General features: G+C 35.9%; 1 protein-coding gene across 1 annotated transcript in view; it reads left to right on the top strand.

Annotated features, from left to right (window-relative positions):
• The first annotated feature begins 4591 nt into the window (after window positions 1–4591).
• Window positions 4592–7069, top strand: part of LOC144965946 (prominin-1-A-like) — a 67045-nt gene continuing 64567 nt past the window's right edge. Inside the window, exon 1 of the mRNA XM_078901830.1 lies at window positions 4592–4662. The gene's annotated coding sequence lies outside the window, so the exon portion shown is untranslated. The remainder of the gene's footprint in view (window positions 4663–7069) is intronic.

The raw sequence follows: 7069 nt of genomic DNA, 5'->3' as shown, positions 1-7069 counted from the left end.
TTTTTGAATTAAAAAAAATTGTTGATTATTTTTTGAGACTTTAAGGGGATTTGTGACACTCCTGTGTCGTTTAAGCGACAAGAAAATATTAAAACAATAGGATCAAAGGAAGGACTGACAAGATGATAGAATTAATGTTTCTCCGTATCTCGTCTTTACCAGTTAACTGTCGTACTCTGGAAAAAAAAAACATGATTTAAATATCCCTCTCATGTTAAAGCTCTCAAGCCTGAGACTTTAAGCGATCGATTTTTTGAAGGACGAGTTTTCTAGCCAAAATTTTTAAAGCATGTTTTTTGGGGGTTTTTTTCCCCTTCTGAATACGCTTGTATTATTGTTTACCGATGATGATTTTGATCCTAAAATGATCTTTGATTTGCAATTGGTTTCCATTTGGTTGTACCTAACCTTTTGCATACTTGGTATTTCAGGTCAAAGTGACAAATTAGGGAGCAGGCAGATAAAGATGAAAAAGTGTGTATGAAACAGTGCCAGTGCCAGACAAAGCAAGAAAGAAAAATACAGAACAATACAAGCAAAAAGAAACACCCCAAAAATCAATCGTCTTCGATAGGAAAACTTATATTTTGGGAAGAAATTTTTTTCTTGTATTTTTCTTTCTTGCTTTGTCTGGACTGTTTCATACACACTTGTTCAGATCTTTGTGTCAGGTCAGCAATTTTCATAACGTTACTTTACTTAACTGATACTCTATTGGTAAATGTACCTGGTCTTTGATTGATTTTATGAGAGAGATCGGTAGTTGTTAATTAGGATGTAAGAAAATATGCCATACTCCCATGACGTTGCGTATCAACCACCTCAACCACCATGCGATATTTATAAATATCATTTCAATTTCCATGTTTACACGTGCAAGCTTCCATCAATTTCACGTTAATTTAGAAGCAGTGAATTTTATAGAACAGAAGGTTGTTTGTGTCTGTAGTTTTAAATGTACAAAACAATGAACTTGCTATGTTTGAGAAAGGTCGGAGGTCAATCCCCAATTTTCTAATTCACCCGCTGTGTTATATTAAAATAAATACTATTTCCAATATTTTAGTAGTAGTAAGCCTCGCAGTCTGAATGACGCTTGCTGAGAATTGTGTTATACAGTCACTGATTTTTTAAAACCTCGATGAGTATAGCTGCTTTCCTCACCCAAGTTGTTAATTGTCTCCATTGGTCACGGTCCTGGGCCAGAGTTTTGAGGCTGTCAAGATATTGTTGTGACTTTAGTACGAGGACACTGCAGTTTTCCTTTGTTCTTCAGGGATTGATTCGGCCTCATCTGAATCTATACATTTCTGATATGTAGAGAGATCCTGGTTCAGGGTAGTTACTAATGATGTTGGTGGTCTCCCTATATATTTGTTGCCATGAAGAAAATATTCTGTCATTGAAGTTTGGACTGGGATGTTACCTTCTCGACGTAAGATGTGGCCAAATGGCCTCCATCGCTGTTTCTTTATTATTGTATTCAGGCGTTAGACCCTGGTTCTTTCATAGTGATCAGTATTGTCACTGGTCAATCGATTCCGATTACGCGACGTAATTGTTTGCGGTGGTATGAATCGAGACTTTCTAAGTTCTTTTTTTTTGTGAGGCCCCACCCAGGTTCCACAATTATATGTCAATATCGGAATTATCAGTGCCTCGTAAATCTGTATTCGTTTATTCTCACTGATTATGTTATTTCTATTCCATAAATTTCGGAGTTGGTTGAATGCAATGGTGGCCAGCTGGTTTCGTTTTCTTATGTCTTTAATTTGTTGATCAAATTGCCTAGTTTACGTACACTTTTCCAGTCATTTAAATCTCTGTTGATATTTTGGATATTCTGTTTTGGATTAATTCACTTTTAGATTCCATGCTTTTAGAGTACTTGATATTATTGGCGTGAATATTTTCCCGCGTGTATTTTTCTCTGATTCAAAGCTTAGGTCTGCATCATCTGCGTATATCAATTCATGTGTGATCATTTTTGTTGGTGGGAATTTTGGTCTTAGTTATTTCATGGCCTGTTCTAGGTATATTGTGAATATAATTGGACTCAAGCTGTCTCCTTGAGGGGATCCAATTGAGGTTGATATTGTTGTTAATTCTCTGCAGGATTCAAATTGTAATGTAGTATTTGATAATAGGTTTCTTATGAGCTTCACGTGATCTTTGTCCATGAATGAGTCAAGGATTAATAACAACTTGGTTCTACATATGGTGTCGAAAGCTGATCTCATATCTATTCCAAATATTGTAAATGTTTCCTTATATTCTTCCGTTCTGGCTTTCCGCCATCGATGGGCCCATACTATAACCGAAGTGCTTCTATCTTTTCTAAACCCGCTTTGTGATGGTGTAAGCTATTCCCCTACCTTTTCTCTAATTCTATTGAGCGTGATTGTGCTTAAAACTTTACTTAGTGTGGACAATAAATCAATTGGTCGCACATTTTTTAAATAAAGGGCCTTTCTTTTTATTTGGTTTGTTTAGCAGAATGAGTTTTCCACTTCCAAGATTGAGAACTTGTTTCGTCTTAAATATCTTATACATATCAGACAGTATTTGCATGCCTTCGCTGTCAAGCAAGACATTTTAGTTCTTCTGCTCTAACAGCATCGAAACCTGGCGATCTGTTGTTATTGAGCTTTTGTATGGCTTCACTTATTTCTTGGGGCGTTCAGGCGTTTCAAGCTCTGGATTGGTAGACTCGAATGGTTCCACTTCTTGAATACCCTTGTATTTCTCAGTGTAGTACACGCTTATTGTGTTTATAATTTATTAATAATTACATAAGTTATTACATTTATCTTTGATTATAAGTCTATGATGTGCTTTCTGTCGTTTGATCGTATTCACCGCCTTGAGCATATAATATAGAGATTCCGATAGGTTTAGTAGACGACTCAAGTCGCAATATATTGGTCAATTGGAGTAATGTTTATTTTCCTTTCAACGGTATCGAAACCGGGATAAACTCAGGCTATGCGTTTAGGTTAGGTAAAATACCCACAACATCCGCCTGACGGATATAACGTACCAACACACAAAACTATCTGTAACATGGAGCGTTTAATGGGTATCTAAAAAAATAACAAAGACCTGAGTGACGTCAACTTCGTTGGTGGACAGGGAGACCATATTTTCATTTACACGTTTTTTACACATGCCTGTAAGCGAGGGGTTATAGTGGTTTTCTTTTCCTGGATACCAATCGGCATCATGGTGACCAACCATTCTTTTCAACTTCGTGTCTACGTTATATTATTCTCACAGTGATTTTTGGAAGCAGCACGTTTTTGTGTGTCTCAGTGGTTTTTGTCGTCGTGGTTGTTGCTGTTGTTGTTGTTGTTGTTGTTGTTGTTGTTGTTGTTGTTGTTTTAAACGAACAATCCATGCAGAGTGCAAAATGTGTTTTGTATTTTTTGATCTCAGGGTTAAGTCGGCCTGGAATGAAAACCCTCTAGATATTACCAGATAATATTGTTGGAGGTCGATGGTCTATGAGTTGAGCTACAAGGACACATGTCTGTATAAGCAATTCAAAACAATGCAGCCCGATTTTTACAGCAAGTGTGACATAGTGTTGCCTAGCAACTACATAAATTAAACAAATATACCTGTAGAGCTTTTCCTCGAAACTCAACCCATTGTAATATTCAATTCATTCGTTTACTGATTCAGAATTCTTTATCTGTTAAGGAATGGGCTTCATGGAATTACTAAATCCGCTCAGCTCATCGTATGTATTTTACAAATTATGCACCACTGCAAATGCCCTCAGAATAGTTGCATGGTGACCTTATGTTAAAGAGCCAATGTTGTAGATAGATGCCATAAAAATGTGAAAAAAAGTCAATGCCGAATTAATGATCATTACTTATATTTGTAGTATAATGCTTTTGTCATCCCCTAGCATAATAACTATGCATTAGATAATTTAGTCTAATCAACAAGAGTACCGACCAGTCTCATTGCATTATCGTCGATAGTGCTTTTCATGATATGTTAAAGAATGAAATCCATATATTATAGGTGTCGAAATGTTCAATAATTGTCAAGCAAGTGTTGCTGCTTGAAGTTCTAAGAAATAAACAACAATAGTCAAATAGTAGGGAAGCTTTTAATGTAATTAACGAAGACAGAGATTGGAACGTTTCAGGGTTTCTCTTTCCGCCTTTAGGCTAGTGTTTCATTTATCGTGTTTTGTTGACAAATAGGAAACACGAAACGCCAACATCATTCTTGAAGACTCCATTTCATTTGACTATTGCAAAAATAAAATTGTCAAAATGTCAAATTCATATTTAATTACCAACCGAACGATTTTAAAAAATGCAATCCAGTGGATTTAACATTTGACAATGCCTAGCCGGCAACACCCCCCCCCCCCCACCCCCCCCCCCCCCCCCCCCCGTTAAAACACAATTACACAAACACACACACACACGCACACACAGACGCACACACACACACACAGTCACACACCCATTGTCATGACGGAAACTGCTTCCCCCCCCCCCCCCCCCCCCCCCCCCCCCCCCGTCTTTGCAATATAAAGGAGCGCGCAAATGGATAAGCTTGCGTTATGAGTTTTTGAATTTGATATCAAGAAGTTTCTGCCTCTTACTAAATGACCTCAACCTCAAATATTCAAAGCGTGTATGTATTCGTTTTTTTTTTCTTTCTTTAAACTCGGATATGAATTATGCATAGCCAGATGATGTATTTAATATATCTACGTGCACTTGTTCACATTCTTTGAATGATGTTGATATATGATTTTTACTCCATACTACACGAAATTTATTGAATGTTTTATGCTCTATTTGTTAAACCTGAATGATCGTGTTATTTATGAACATGTAAAGGAATGATATTGACGTTATTCAGCTCTTTGACATTGTTTATAGCCAGCCATTTTTATGAGTAGTTCTCAAAAATTATATCAATCAGACTATAAACGCTCACGGTTACGTATAGATAGTATGCGCTTGGCTAAGGAGCTCACAACATTGCCATCCGGAAGTATAACGGACCAACACACAAAACTGTGTTTAACCTTGAACGTTTATAGTCTGGTTAATACAGTTTAGTGAGAATAACTCATAAACGTGGATGGCAAAAAGCAATAACAAAGGCCTGAGTGACGTCAACTTCAATCTATCTATAAACGCTTACGGTTACGTATAGTTTTGTGTGTTGCTACGTTACATCCGGCTGACGGATGTTTCTTTTTTTTAACTAAGCGCATAGCACCAATACCAAAAGTTTAGTTTTCAAATTTGCAACAGTTCATGTTGCTCATTGTAGTCTTATGAATAATAATGTATTATAATCAACGTGTACATAAATGCAGGTCTGACATCCGAACCCAATTATTGGCCTAGTTTAACATTGTTTTAATGGAGAATATTTTGCTTTTTTTAGATTTCTATGACAACAATGAGCCCATAATGAATTGAGTTATCAGACCTGGAAATAAGTGCACGTCGAGCATGATGCATTGATGTGTAAAGCCGCGGACAATAACCATATTATTTGAATTTCTATATTCCAGTATGTGATCAAAGCATAAACATGCATCAATTTCTTTGTTATATTAGACTTTATCACTGGTTAAGCCAGGACACTTAAACAGTTAACCGTTGTCAAAAAAATGAGCTTTAAAATGAGCTTTTATATAGCGCAATTTCCACTAAACGTGGTCAAAGCGCTTTACAAATGGTCCCCGACCTACAGCAACACGTAACATATAGAACGAGACATGGCGCCTGTTTGGCGATATTACATTTTTTCCCCGACAAAAACAACGCTTTTAACGGCCAGGTACTCATTTTACACCTGAGTACGGTGAGAAAATGTGAGTGAAGAGCCTTTTTGCACCGAACGAGGCTCGAGCCCAGGACCTTCCGATCCGCAAACGAGTGTCATACCACGAGACCACATAGCCGCACGATCATAAAAACCTGACTAACTGAAATGAAATGATGTATAAATATCTTAATCAGAGGTACATAGAAAGAATGGTTTGGTTTTTTGGTTTTTTAATCTGAGTTTCCAGCTACAGAGCTTTGAGTCTTCTTCAGGTTCATAGCCATGTAAATGTTGCTGCTCGAAGCTCGAAGAAATAAATAACAATGTGAAATCGAATGTAAGCTTCAATAAATTACGATAACAGATAAAAAGGACGTTTCGGGTTTCCTATTTATAAAAAAAACAAAACAGGATGAATGAAACACTACAGACGAATGAGATAATGTGATAGTGGCGTTGTTAAGTTGAATAAACAAAACATTGATACGTTGTTGAGATGAATAAACAAAACATTGATACGTTGTAATGATGAATAAACAAAACATTGATACGTTGTTAAGATGAATAAACAAAACATTGATACGTTGTTAAGATGAATAAACAAAACATTGATACGTTGTTAAGATGAATAAACAAAACATTGATACGTTGTTAAGATGAATAAACAAAACATTGATACGTTGTTAAGATGAATAAACAAAACATTGATACGTTGTTAAGATGAATAAACAAAACATTGATACGTTGTTAAGATGAATAAACAAAACATTGATATGTTGTTAAGATGAATAAACAAAACATTGATACGTTGTTAAGATGAATAAACAAAACATTGATACGTTGTTAAGATGAATAAACAAAACATTGATACGTTGTTAAGATGAATAAACAAAACATTGATACGTTGTTAAGACTACGATGGCCCATCAATGTTTTGTTTATTCATCTTAACAACGCCACTATCACATTATCTCATTCGTCTGTAGTGTTTCATTCGTCCTGTTTTGTTGATAAAGGGGAAACCCGAAACGTCCATATTAGCTGTTTTCGTAATTAAATTGAAACACATTCAATTTCACATTGTTATTTAATTGTTCATGGCTATGTGAACTCTGATTAAGAAGGACATAACGATGAAAAAAAAGACTCCTCAGGAATAATGTCATCAGATGTCTAATTTAAGTGAGTTCTGAATGAGAATGACTTTGACCTGGATAAAAATAAACGTTCCCCAGGAATGTTATCTTATTTT

Source organism: Berghia stephanieae, chromosome 2 (assembly GCF_034508935.2).
Source record: "Berghia stephanieae isolate SIO BIC M18660-M18661 chromosome 2, UCSD_Bste_1.3, whole genome shotgun sequence".
In the NCBI taxonomy this organism is placed as follows: domain Eukaryota; kingdom Metazoa; phylum Mollusca; class Gastropoda; order Nudibranchia; family Aeolidiidae; genus Berghia; species Berghia stephanieae.
Note: the sequence above shows the minus strand (reverse complement) of the source record. Positions and strands in the feature narration are given on the sequence as shown.